Consider the following 15,393-nt stretch of genomic DNA (forward strand, 5'->3'; position numbering starts at 1 on the left):
CCAACTATCATATAAATTTTAATATTATCCTCCCATATATGTCTCGGCGACCCCAAAGGTCTTTTTCCTTCAGGTCTCTCAACTAACACTTTATATGCATTTCTGGATTCGTCCATACGTGCTGCATGCCCTGACCATCTCAAACGTCTGGATTTAATGTTCCTAAAATTATGTCAGGTGAAGAATACAATGCGTGCAGTTCTGCGTTGTGTGACTACTTTCATTCTCCTGTAACTTCATCTCTCTTAGCCCCAAATATTTTCATAAACACCTTACTCTCAAACACCCTTAACCTCTGTTCCTCTCTCAAAGTGAGAGTCCAAGTTTCACAACCATACAGAACAACCGGTAATATAACTGTTTTATAAATTCTAACTTTCAATTTTTTTGATAACAGGCTAGATGATAAAAGCTTATCAACCGAATTTCCAATATTTATTCTGCTCTTAATTTCCTTTCGAGTGTCATTTATATTTGTTACTGTTGCTCCAATGTATTTGAATTTGTACACCTCTTCAAATAATAATAATAATAATAATAATAATAATAATAATAATAATAATAATAATAATAATAATAATAATAATAATCCTGAAGCATATTAGCTAAAATTCAAGTTGTTTGAAAAAGAAATACAGACACATAAACACGCATAGTCCTATATATAGGACTATATATACGAGAAGAATGTTGATTAATGTAATATGAATCATTTTCACAGTCTCCTATCCCGATCTGAACCTGATTAGCCTAATCCAAATCACCTGGTCTTAATCCTCCTGTCATACAATACACTTCCTGCTATGCATACGGGTCTTCCTATTGATTTCATTCCTCTCTTGGCCTCTCACATGCGTTGAATTTTGAAAGATCGTCATTAACCTGATTTTCTCGATAATCCTCTCAATTCTGTTGTTAATCACAAAAATTTGCTTCAAAATATCTCCACCCATTTCTATCCAGAGCGTGAAACCTAATTTAAACTGCAATGAAATTTCGCATATTTTGTCGTTATCACTGATTGACAACACATTTTTAGCTTTAGAGCACTGGCCAATTAAAGAAATGATACTTCTGAATAGTTCATTCTCTATTTGTAATATTCTTTTATCCTAACAACTAAAGAATAAAAAGATATTTTACAAGCAATTTCAAAATAGTGTAACTCTGAAAATATTGAGATTAGGACAAATGTTTATATGATGTTTTTTGCTCAGAATGTCTTCGGAAATAAGCTCCGTAAGTGACGGATATTCCTCTTGAATTACCCTGTATATTAAGAAGATTCTAGCGTTGTTGTCAGGACTTCGTTGAAGTGTCATAGACTCTGACCTAGCTTACGATATTAGACTTCGACGGGTGAACAAAAACACCAAAATATAGTATGAGTAATTTGCTCTTTCCTTTCCAGTTTTATGCAAATCTGTTTTTAAACCATTCACTCAAAATTTCGGTACACGTTTCTAAGAAACTTCAACACAAGGCTAAGTTAAAACTTCTAAACACTTTATTATTGATTGAAAATTGTGGTAATGTGTACTACAAATAAAAAAAATTGTAAACCTCATATTTTAGTTCGTAAATGAATCATTTTACATTCACTAAATTTAATTGTTTATAACATTTTGTCCTTGTTGAAACCCTTTATTCCTTTAATAAGGGAAGTTTGCAGCAGTAAACTACTTTACGAAGTCTTAATAATAAATTGTTACGAGTTTTAGCGCTATTTGTTTGTTTTTCCCCCGCATGTGATTTACTTTCAGGCCTTATTTATACAAAATGAATTTACCAGAAGAATACTGTAACACAATTCACAATTGAGTGACTCAGTGCCAGAGTTGCCTAAGCCACAATTACACTCAAAAAAGTTATTTAAGTCTGAACTTAGACTTCGTTTTTTATAACTACGTATATTCCGTAAATTGGAAATTATTTCTCATTTACTGTAATCTATTATTTATACAAGGTTTTTAAAAAATACGGGGCATAATTTCAGGTATGTATTTCCCACATGTAGACAATCAAAATAGTTCATTACAACATGTGTCCGGAAATGCTTAATTTCCGAGTTATGGGCTTCACAACATTGAAATTCACCGGAACGTTTTTCTTTCCGCAGGTCGTTGCCGTCAAAGGAGACATTAAGAGGGCACTCTGACAGTTCATTCCGAGGCGAAGGTTACATTCAGTGTTGTGTAGGCGTTAGACTGTGCGACATGTATTCAAATCAAGAGCTGGTAGAGATACACTTCATGTACGGTAAGGCGGACGGCAATGCTGCGCTGGCTCGTCGTTTGTACCAGGAGAGGTACCCACAGCGACAATGTCCAGATCGGAAGACATTTGTACGTCTCTATGACCGTCTGTGCGAGTATGGAAAATTTAACTCTCCTGGTTTGGGAAGGGGACGACCAAGATCTACAACTCCGGAAGTACAGGAGGAGGTTCTGGAGGCTGTGAACATGACTCCTTCTATCAGCACACGAAGGGTAGCGTTGCAAGTCGATTTCTACTTGTGGGGCCATTTAAAATCATTGGTTTATTCGTCTCCGGTGCCTGATTTGGAATCCCTTCGGAATCGAATTGTGGCATGTTCTGAGGACATACGCAATACTCCTGGAGTTTGGGATCGTGTTCGCAGGTCAATGTGAGGTCTGTATTCAAGCAGGAGGTGGACATTTTGAACATCTTCTGTAATGACAACGACCTGCGGAAAGAAAAACGTTCCTGTGAATTTCAATGTTGTGAAGGCCATAACTCGGAAATGAAGCATTTCCGGACACATGTTGTAATGAACTATTTTGATTGTCTACATGTGGGAAATATATACCTGAAATTATGCCCCGTATTTTTTAAACAACCTGTATAGTACATCTACTTTGGCACACATGTTGTTCAATCAACTCTCATAAGTAATACCAATAAGGCATCACTCATGAGGCAGCTAGGCCAGGAGATAATGGGGTAGGGTGGCCAGTTCCTTTCCCCCCTCCAATGAATAGACTACATCGCCGATTAGCTATATATTCCACTAATCAGACTTCAGATCCATACAAAAAATTGTTCTTCCTTTGACACTTATCGTCTAGTAAGATGTAGGCCTACTGCCTGATAATAGATATACAGTGCAACTCCACAAATAGACGCTCACTCTCGTATAATTCACGATACAAGGTAAGCCAATACACCGTGTCCCGTGCTGCACAGGGCTAACCAGTCGAACCAGTGCAGTAGTGTGCAGATACTGGTACACGTTGGCAGTATGGCAGGGAACAGAAAATTGTGCTTACGTTGAAGCAGAAGTTACAAATATTGGAACGGTTTAAAAAAGGTGAATCAATCAGAGCCATCGCTCAAGAATTTGACATTTCGATCAGAACAGTGCATGGCATAAAACAAAATTCATCTAAATACGAGGCATTCTGTAGTGATTATAAGAAACTTTGTTATTATCAGCTAATTGTAGGATGAAAACACAGCTTATTTTGTGAAATTTCCTAAATTTAATCAATAAGGATAATTTATGTTCTCGCTTGAAGGGTACAAACCATTTTAAAATTATTTAATATACAAACACAACTATTACATGAAATGCTCAATAAGTTTCTGTAGCTTTATTCTCTTCAACTCTAACCAACAATAACAATAATCCAGGTTGCCAGGCGACGATAGAAGAGATGAGAAAACAAATGAATGTGGTGTATAAACAATTGAATGCTCTTTCATATTTAAGTATAAAAATATAGGGGTGCTATTTGAAATTTCAAAGAGGGGGTGGGTGGGGTAGGAGTTGAAGTCTAAAATGCAATTAAGCCTTGTTTAAGACTTCCCCTTCAATATCTAAGTTTACGTGTTTTTTTAGTTTAAATTGAATTCAATTTAAATAACTAGTTATTTAGAATGGGATGTTTTGAAATGAAAGCCCTGTATGTAGATACATTTAGACAGTTTTTCCTCCAGAAGTTTGTTTTATGTTTCAAACGTATCACGTGTATTATACTTAATCACGGATTTGTTTTGTTATATATTTTGCATATACTACAATATATTATTTAAAAGTATATACGTTAATTATTTATGTTTCGATCCGCTCGCCATAAAAAAAACATTGTACAGCCCTTATGTTTACCACTGTCCTCAGTACTCCGTAGAAAGACAGAGTTCGTCTAGCACACGTACCGTTGCTGTGTCTATTTGTAGATTTCCACTATACTTATCAGCCAGAATCTGAATCAGAGGTATTGACACACATATAAATGATGATTTACAGTCATTTTATGCAGAAATCTGCTGCTAAAAATTTATGGTTTAGACAACTCTGGCACTGAACCACTCAATTATGCTCCTCTGAATTGCGATTTAGCTAGAAAAGGAACTAACCACGCAATGTCGTGGCAATTTTGATCTGGTTTGGTTTCATTCCGCGGTCGATAACATTTCCTTCCTTCGTCGCACTTTTCCCCTCACCAAACAGAAACGACTGCAAATATTAAAAGTCCACGCTGCCTACTAGTTGCCCATAATGCTTTCCTCTAATTCTAATTACTGCTGAATAACATCTGCGGTTCAAAGGTTCGTTCAGTGAAGCAGTAAATAAATGAATCGGTAGTTCACAGAGTCAAGACTGCTCCTAACATCAGTAACTGTTTACGTTCTGGAAACAAAACACAGTCGTGCGTGCGGCATTGATCTTTTTACTATTTCTACAATTACAGCAATGGAATAAGTTTAGGTACAATTCATGTGAATTCAATAACACGGAAAGCTGTTGTTTCGAAATGCGAGTATTTGTTACGCACAGCTTTATCACGCTTCAGCCAGACCGTGCAGAATCCAATTCGTTAAAATTAACAGCAGTTAATTGAGATAAGGCATATCTCCGTAAAATTTATACAAACACAATTCTGTTTTCCTGAAACTAAATCAGTGTAGCTGTACTAAGCTAAACGACATTTCATACAAGTTGAGAGGATGCGAAGACATTTCTTTCCCCTTCTACTTGCCCTGAGTCCTTGAGTAACAGAACGGTAGCTGTTACCTCTTATACCTTCACCCCCCAAGCTGTACACACAAGAAAATAAAATATTAAATAAAGTACATAAGTGAGTATAAAACACAGTGACACAGATGTTTTGACAATTACATGTTTCAGTATATTTTAGTGTCGTTCTTACAATATTTTCAACTAACAATTAATTAAATTAAGGAATGTTAGTTTGTATTATGAAGTCATAGGGGCAGCGATACAGTGCAGATTGTTCCGTCGTTTATGCTGTAGTGTAGCAACTAGCGGTGAAGAAAACATTTATCTTCTGCTGTCAGTAGCTTTTTAATGTGCCAGTTGATAAAAACAACAATAAAATGAAATACAAACGCTTAGCATAGGCTTTCGAAATATAGATTACCGGTAAACATTTTCAATAATAAGAATTTTCACTATGTTCGAAGTCAATTAGTCGAACATCAGTAAGATACAAATCTGGCTTTCAGGTAGTAGCTCCCTGTAAAGCAGGTTTAAATAATTTCAAGGAAAAATTGTTCCGGAGCCGGGTATCGATCCCGGGACAATTGTCACGGTGTCGTGTGGGTCCCTATCACCAAGGCATGGCGCGTCCTCAGGTTGCGGATAGAGGAGACGGCCTCCAGATATGGAGGATAGCTGCGAATATATTGAATAAGCAGTCGTGGACAGCCGATAAGGGGTGGTCCTCCAGCTTGGGGGTTGGGCGAAGGGCTAACAACCCATCACCGTAAAAAAACAGCTTGTTACGAAACCTAACAATAAGCCTCGGAATGGGACTGATTCTCCGGCACGACCCTTGCTCAAGATAGGGACCAATGGCGGGCGGCAATGAACCTCCGGGTTGTATGTATGTATTTATTTACACTGCAAGTGGGCATGCACCCGGTGGCAGTGGTATACACAATATAAACAATACACAATAAAGAAATGATAAGCAATGCACAATACAATTATACAATACACAATAGGCCTACAATATTATACACAATACAATAAGAATACACAATATAATTTCACACAATAATAATAAAACATAAATAATATACCTAATTTTACAATACAACCTACATTATTATGTATAGGCCCTACATAAGTTTCAATAGTCTTTCACTTTATTCTCATCTCACTCACTGTAGTGGCACTATGACGCATTTCACTGACACTTTAGCACATTTCACTGACACTCTGTAACACATTTCACTGACACTATAGAACACATTTCATCGACGCTATAAATTATCACTGATCGGAACTATTCACTGCACTGTAAAACCATAACTTCACTGACTCACCTCGCTTCACTGATACAACTGTTCAAATAAGTCAAATAATTACACCCTTATGCATACTGTACTTATAAGCAGAACTACATTTAAACTAAACATTTCTAGCCTAAGACCCTCTTACACGCCATTTTTAAATAATTTACAATTCAAACCAAGGAAGTAACTCGTCAGGCTAAATAAATACATGTCACCTTAAAAAATTAAATGTTAAATGTCGCCTTAATTTTAATTTGCACTTTATACACAACTTTTTAAATTATTCTTGAATCTCCTTAAGCCTTAAAAGCCAGTAAGTCGTGTATGGTTCCTGGGGTAGATCAGTCAGAAGAGCGTTCGCACGCTAAACGAAGGGCCCCGGGATCGATACCCGGCTCCGGAACAATTTTCCCTTGAAATCAGTAAGATGTATAGTACCATCACGGATGGTAAAGAGTGTGAGTAGAGGGGAAGGCCTATCAACCAAACTGAAATGAGGAATAGTCTTCAGCGTACTACTACGTGAAGAAGCGTGAATGCTCTCTTCTTCGCGGTCGCAGGAGGGTATTCTGAATGACGAGAGATGTTTTACGATAAGAGTAGCTCTTGTGCTTCAGTGACCGTCCAACCGAAAATGTGGGCAAGGAAATAGAACCGCCTACCTAGTAACTGCACTCTGAACTTTGAATATAACTGATCCTTTATTTAAAACTGACCGGGAGACGTGTTTACTGATACCCTTTATACCTGAGTTGTTATTACAATGAACTATTTATAGCTGTGGTTCCCGAAGAATGGGTTGCGACTCCTTGAGGATTGAGTAAAGAGTTGAATGGGGTCGCGAGATAATTAATAAAATAAAACAAAAAACGTCTCATTAACATACATTTACGTTGTATTTAGAAACATAATAATAAACAACGTTGAACAAAAAAATAAAAAATGTTTCAGCAGTTACAAAGTAAAAAATAATTAATGGACAAATGTGCCTATTTTTGAGAAAGTAACTACTCAAATCTGAATTGTATGTAGTCGATAAACACATAATAATATTTTTAATTTCAAGATTTTCGCTTTTTTTATTAAGATTTTATTTTAGGTCGCATAACTGCTGGGTCTTTTTGAGACCACAATATTCATATACAGAAAAATACAATACAAGCAATGAAGATTACAAACAAAGTACACAACGTATTACAATTTATCTGGAGGTAAAACAAAATGAACAGCGTATATGTATAAATTTTGCAATCAAATCATATGCCTATTGTACAGGGACATTTCTTTATGTTGCAATCGTGGTCTAAGGCATCCTGCCTAGGACTCGCGTTACGGAATGCGCGCTGGTTCGAGTCCTCATGGGGGAAGAAATTTTCTCATGAAATTTCGGCCAGTGTATGGGACAGGTGCCGCCCACCCAGCATCGTTATGCACTTGGGGAGCTACGATAGGTAGCGAAATTCAGTTGCGAATGCCAGCTATAACGGCTGGGAGGATCATCGTGCTAACCACACGATACCTCCATTCTGGTTGGATGATCGTCCACCTCTGCTTCGGCATGTGGCCGTGAGGCCAGCAGCCGGCTGGTCGGTCTTGGCCCTTCGTGGGCTGTAGCGCCACGGGTTATTATTATTATTATTATTATTATTATTATTATTATTATTATTATTATTTTATTTAACATTTCAAATATTAACCTGGGTATACTTTTGGATCAGCGGTTGAGAACCGGAAACACCGTTTGCTACCCCTTCCACGACTAGAGTTCGATGATACTGGCGTAAAATACAAACAAATCACTTTACTAGGTATAGGAGGGAAGAAAGGTAGTTCATCCATTTACGTAAATGGAAATATCACGCTTTTGAGTTTGATCATTTTCATTAGGTTTTTGTTTAATCAAAATACAGTATAGTATTAACAATGAGCTGTCCATGTGGACGTATTCATTATGCAGTGTATATTATACTGTCTACAGCACATTAGCGTACAATATAGAGAATGAAGTTAAATTGAAAAATAATCATAATATGGATATTAAAACACATTTTTCAAAATGGTGGCCGTTCATTTCGATACAGGCTTCAGTTCTAATGTGCATATTATCGCACTATAGACTACTGTAGGGCTACGTAATTCCAATTACCAGGTTCGTACTTCGTATCAGTAACTCATGTTGAAATAATTCTGTACCTACTCTATAAAAGAGTACCTTACGTACAGTAAGTTCAATCATCACTTCTGCCCGATCCGAAAAGATAAAATTACTCAGACATGCTATCTACTGTCCAAGTGGTTATGTCGCAGGGTCGTAGAAAGGGAGGAAATCACGTGACAGTTAATTACTTAACGAGGCCCATTTATTTAAGTTATTTTAAACAATTGTATGGGTATAATATTACGTAGACGTCCAATTCCTAACAGAAAAGAGGTAAGACAGTCCAACCACTAGCCTTTACAGAGAGGCGAATAGAAGCAGGTGGGGGAAACCGGGATGCGACGTAGGGCAAATGGACGACAGTACCTGTGCGAAAATGATTCAATATTGAAAGCACTTTCGTCACTGGAAAACGCGAACATATTTTTGGAACGTACGGTCTACTATGACCGTAAGGCTACTATGATTGTATATGCGGTCTCGGATATGTGTGGAGGACGGTTGGACTTCATTAGTAGAAGGGGTGGGAGTGAAGTACATTAAAAAACTCAGGTACAATAAAAATTGAAGTAAAAATAAAATGATGTCCCTGTACAAAGAAATTTCTTTAAAGAATTGGATTAGGCCTACAGTAGGACCCCGATTATCCGTCACCCTATTAACCGATTGGCGGATTATCCGACTGTTTCTCTCTCTCTCTCTCTCTCTCTCTCTTTACAGGACAAAATATGAAGTCCTATACAGTTACTTGTTGGAGGTGGCGTCTTCCCCAAATTGTAAAATAGTCACTACCTGCTTTCAAGGAAATAATCGCAAGAACTTTCACCCGTGTACAATTCAGTCCTTTTCTACGGTTGGAATGGACGTGTTATGCTAAATATAAAAAAGAGCAAATAATTGAGAGATTTGGGAAAGCAGAAACTTTATCTCATATCGAATCAGAATACGAGATTGGCGTTACAACTGTGCGCGATTTAATAAAAAAAGGTAAATTATATAAAGTACGACTTTGTAAATCTACAACATGAGACCTCTACTCCTATCTTTCGGCAGACAATCATCACAAGGAGTTCCCTTAGCCCTTAAAACCCATCACTGATAACAAGACTTAAATTAGTGAACTTCTGATCCACTAACTAGCATGTTAAACTCAACACCACGGAGGAAATTGCGAAACTATAGGCCTAAATATTATGCACTTTATTTATGAAAATCTTTCATGGTACGGGTTATCCGATTTTGTCGATTAACCGTTCAGTCCATCCCCTTCATTACCACGGATAATAGAGGTTCTACTGTATTTGTGGAAGAACATTTGCATCGTTGAGTGCTGTAGATACATCGTTTGGTATATTGTACTTTTCCTTGAGGTGTGGTATCATCGGCATTCTATGGTGACGTGTTTGACGGTGAGAAAGCTGCGACAGGTTTCGTAGGTTTGTGGTTCACTTCTTATTATGAGATAGGAATGGGTTAATTTTGTATGTCCAATTCTTAATCTTGATAATAAAACCTGGTCTTTGCTATTAAGCTTGTGGATCGGTATATTAATAGAACTTTTTGACTTGACATCGGAAAGTTTTCTGGAAGGATTGAGAGTCCAAAGTTTAATCCATGATTCTCTACATTTACTGTCTATGAGGGAAATTAAATTTCGTTGTGGTAAGAGGGTATTCTCGAGGGTGATAGAATCTTTAATGCTCTGTTTGGCTTCTCCATCAGCTGCATTGTTGCCTGCGGTGCTACAATGAAAATAACTTCTTTTCCTATTGTTATAAGTTTATAATATTAGATCTGAATGTCTTGTGTTAATTTATCAGTTGTCCATACATTATTCATCGCCTTTAATGAGCTTAAAGAATCTGAAAATATGATGAAATTGTTGTGGTCCTTATTTAGAATTGTAGTGATTCTCAATACCATATAATTCACATGAAAAAATTGGAAAGGATTCTAGTAACTTAACAGATATTATTTCATTTTCATATATCACTACACATAGGGTGACCAGATTCACGTCGATTCAAAAGAGGACACAAAGCTTAAAAAGGAGGAAAAGATATTATTTATTTTTACTTAGTTATTTAACGACGCTGTATCAACAACTGGGTTATTTAGCGTCGATGAGATTGGTGATAGCGAGATGATATTTGGCGAGATGAGGCCCAGGATTCGTCATAGATTACCTGACATTTGCCTTACGGTTGGAAAAAATCCAACCAAGTAATCAACCCAAGCGGAGATCGAACCCGTGCCTTAGCCGACTGAGCTACGCCGGTGGGTATTTAGATTTAGACGTAGACCTATATTGTACTTTAAATTACGTGAATATCTATTTTATTACAAAATATTTACAGTACAGATTTAGACTTATATCATACTTAAAAGTATGTTAGTATCTATTTTATTACAAAATAATTATGATAAAACCTAATAATAATAATAATATTTTACAGTTAGCTACATATGAAAGTCAAATTAAAGAGGACAGAAAGAGTAATTATATTCCGTCGATTCTGCTGCCATCTACAGGCAAATTACTTGAAAAAGACGTCAAATCAGATAATTTCAAAATATCAGGCATACAAATTACGAAAATGAGGATATTTCAAGAGTTTTAAAAAATCCGCCCGGACCCCGGACAAACCCTAAAGAGGAGGACATGTCCGGACAAAAGAGGACGTCTGGTCGCCCTAACAACACATCCACTGCTTTAGTTTTGATGGCAATCATAATATAAAAACTAACTTCGCATAAAAACGAGTTTGTAAATATTATAAAAAAATGTAAGGGCTTCTTTTTCAATCATTTGCATTCTATTTATCCAAAAACTGGTTTACAATACGAAATATATATACATTCCTTCAGTATAACTATTTTATAAATTGCAACTTTCAGTTTTTTTTAGAGCAGATTGGATGACAAAAACTTCATAACCGAATAACAGGCATTTCCAATATCTATTCTGTATTTAATCTCCTTCCGAGTGTCATTTATTTTTGTTACTGTTACTCCAAGATATTTGAATTTTTCCGCCTTTTCAAACGACAAATTTCCAATTTTTATATTTCCATTCCGTACTTTGTTTTGGTCACGAGACATAATCATATACTTTATCTTTTCGGGATTTACTTCCAAACCTATCTCTTTACATAAATTTAATTACTTCACAATTTAATCTGGATTGTTATGACTGAGACACATATTGTTAATTGATTTTATTTATAACAGTACGTCATGATTGACCGACTAGGCCTATATAAGGATTTGCACTCAAAGGGATGGAGGTAGGGGTTCGGAATGGCCCACAAGTGACAAGTCGTGCTATAAAATGTTCTTAGATTAATTACCCACTATGGAGTGTTGTGCATTATACGGAACTGTTACCAATTACAAGTACACAACTTTCGCAGTAATCACATCGTGTCTCTAGTGATGTGTTATAATCCCCCCACCCCCAATGAATTAAGTACATTCTTTCTCCCGTAAGTGGTGTGGGAGGTTGCGGACATTTCGCCGAATTATCTTACCATGGTCTGTAATTTCTAACATTCTGTACAGTTTCATGAAATGTAAACAAAAAAGCTTAAATTTAGCTGTAAGTTCTACATCATACGCGAAGATATTATAAATATTTACTAAATTTAACAATGTTGTACAGAGCACTGAAAAATTCCAGACTTATTAGCGAAGACGTCATCTCTGACCTATATTTGCGCTTGAACTTGTTAAGTTACTTGAATTGTTTATTAAGTTAAGTTATTTCGAAGTTTTACGTCAAAAACCACGTTAACATAACACGATTTCCATCAGTAAATTTAACTTTCAATAGATTTGGCGCTTAAATTTACCTGCCATTTCCCATTTTCATGCGTCTTTTTCTTTCATTAATTAAGTTTATATTAGATAAAGAAAATTATTTTACATAGTAATACACAAAAAATTTCCAAGGATCGTCAAGAAATATGTCAAGAATCTTGTATTTTTAATTGGAGTGTTTTATACCGCATGCATAATTCATATAGTTTCATTACAGATTGAAGCGAAGTCATTTGTTTTACAGAGATTGTCCTCTGTTTCTCGATGAAACGAAGTTGTCTGTGGAATATTATCTCTTTCTCTTTCTTCTTGCTCTCCTTCGTATTAACCCCAAATCTTGTACTTCCTCCCCTCTCCCCCCCCCCCAAATGTTCAATATTAAGATTACCTTGAGAAAAGAAAAAGCCTGGGTAGCATCTTCAATACTATTAATATCTATGTTTATTTTCATACACAACTCCCAATATTGTAATAACAATTAAATTTACCGCGTTTTGTATTAATGCGCGCAGGAATAAACATAGCGCTTATGAGCAACCAATGAGAGGCCATGTTTATTGACGCGAAAAACAAAATAATTCCTAGACAGTATGCCTACAAGTAAATATACAAAACTGTTGACATATTGCTTGATGATCATTGGAATTTTTAATTTTTTACAATGTAAAATATATTTTTTTATCTGTGTAGACTTAAAAAAAAAAAAGAAAGACGCATACAAAAATGACAGATAGGTTATAGTGCCGGACCTTATGTCTAACAATCATATTATATATAAAAGGTATTGTAACCTGTAGGCAATTTCAACTGTTAAATGCAGTTTTAGTACACAATTCCAGCCGTAGATTCACTTTGGATGGAAATGACAAACAAAGCACGTCGAATTGAGGAGACATGTACAATAATCTCTGAAGTAAACTTTTCATTATATCAATTATTATGTCGTTTTCTAAAATACTGAACTGAATAATTTTAAATGCGTTAATAAAAACCATCTGTTACTGACAACAAATTTATCATAGTTCTTCATCTTAAACAATTTACGCTATTATGAAATCGTTAAATAATACAGTGTAAATAATTACGAAATGGAAATTTAATTTGTATACTACTGATCATATACCAGTTTTTTTATTAACTGAGCAATAAAAAACTATTACGACATCCCACCAATCCCAAGCGCAGTGTTGTTATACTGCTAGGAATTAACTAACATCGCCGTGTGTCGCAATCTCTTAATGCACTTTTACGTATAGTAATTGCTTCACGATTCCATACTGCAGTCACTGACAAGTACATGTGTCATGAAACACCGTCATAAAATCTTATTGAGGTTTATACGGTCGTCATACATCCTTATTCGGGGAAGTTGAGGTTAATTTCACCGAGCAATAACATCGTAGATCAGAAAATGATTCGCTGGAAGAATCTACTGTAAAATTTATGGGGTGAAAGCAAGGATGGACACCTATACAGCAAGAGGAGGTTCACTTACCCCGAATACAATCCAAGTATTGTGCGTGAGTAGCTGGTGTTACATATATGTCAGCGTACAGATGGACACTTGTAACTAGTTCTTCTTTTTTTGTAAGTGTAAAACAGTCGGAAGAAGTTATCAGATTAACACGTTATACGTAGAGCGTTAGGATCACATGTAACAACCGAGCGGATTTGACTGTCAGTACACGATCAGTTTGACGTCTGCACTCGCACACACGTTGCTACGATCACAGCAGTCGAGCGACTGGCTACGCGTCCGGAGAGCGACTACCAGTAACACAACTACTACTTGCGCCCGGCTCCCGTACTCTGCCCGCTCCGTCTCTGTCTTCCTTCCACTCACTCCACCGCAAGTAGGCGGGGGCTAGATAGTCAACCAGCGTCACAGACTGACCTGCCGATCATGCATCCAACACCGGAGATCGCAAGTACTGCATACTCGCTGGTCTCTCGTTTTATATCATACCGGGAATACTGAATTAAGGTCCCACTGCGCGTGACCCGATACTCTTGAGTTGTGCGCAAGAGTTGAAAGGTGAAACTGGTTTCTCATAATCCTGCGCAAGATGACATTCCTGGAGGATGCGGATTGTGTTGACAATTTGTGTGCCCGATATCTTGATTAGTTCCAATCAGTTCTTCTTAAAACTAATCCATAAGACACTCGCTTTCTCTCTTATGCTGAATTATGCGAACTTCATCTCCCTTTTATTTATTCGCACGTTTCCATATTCTCTCTCGCTATACTGGATCACAACGCGACAACACGCTAGAAATTCCACTCCACACATCATCTCTGTATTCCTCATCCTTCACTGTTACTACTTCTCGTCACTGGAACTCTATGCCGCCTGAAGTCAAGGGCTGCCAAACCTTGAAATCTTTCAAATCCAAATTAGAAAATTATTTTATAACGAGTTGCCAAGCTAACTTACTGTTATGACAAGAGTTGTATTGTATGTTTCCACGTACGGTATTCACTACACATTTGATATTCTAGTGATACTTATTTTATTTTGTCTGTTTTTTGTTTCATCACATTTCCCGATAATTAATTAATTAATTAATTTATTTATTTATTTATTCTGGTGTAGTTAAGGCCATCAGGCCTTCTCTTCTACAACACCAGAAATACAAATACAATAAAAGAAATAAACAGAGAAAAAAATACACTATATACAAAGTAAAGTCCACACCTGTGGAGTAACGGTTAGCACGTCTAGCCGCGAAACCAGGTGGCCCGGGTTCGATTCCCGGTTGGGGCAAGTTACCTGGTTGAGGTTTTTTTCTGGGGTTTTCCCTCAACACAATATGAGCAAATGCTGGGTAACTTTCGGTGCTGGACCTCGGACTCGTTTCACCGGCATTATCACCTTCATCTCATTCAGACGCTAAATAACCTTAGATGTTGACAAAGCGTCGTAAAATAACCTACTAAAATAAAAAAATAAATACAAAGTAAAGCTACACAAGAAATAAAGAGAGAGAAAAAAACACTATAAACAAAGTAAAGCCGCACAAAAATATACACAGGTTACAGTCGCACGTACTTTAAATGAGTGATTAAGTATCATAATTAATTGTATCCTAACTATTAACATAAACAAGAAACTTGCAATTTTAATCTAGAT

At 36.5% G+C, this 15,393-nt stretch overlaps 1 protein-coding gene across 1 annotated transcript in view; it reads right to left on the reverse strand.

Moving 5' to 3' along the window:
• cv-2 (crossveinless 2) overlaps positions 1 to 14,060 on the reverse strand; it is a 466,713-nt gene extending 452,653 nt beyond the window's left edge. The window contains exon 1 of the mRNA XM_069816882.1: positions 13,758 to 14,060. The gene's annotated coding sequence lies outside the window, so the exon portion shown is untranslated. The remainder of the gene's footprint in view (positions 1 to 13,757) is intronic.
• Between the last annotated feature and the right edge of the window lie 1,333 nt (positions 14,061 to 15,393).

Source organism: Periplaneta americana, chromosome 17 (assembly GCF_040183065.1).
Source record: "Periplaneta americana isolate PAMFEO1 chromosome 17, P.americana_PAMFEO1_priV1, whole genome shotgun sequence".
NCBI classification, from domain to species: Eukaryota; Metazoa; Arthropoda; class Insecta; order Blattodea; family Blattidae; genus Periplaneta; species Periplaneta americana.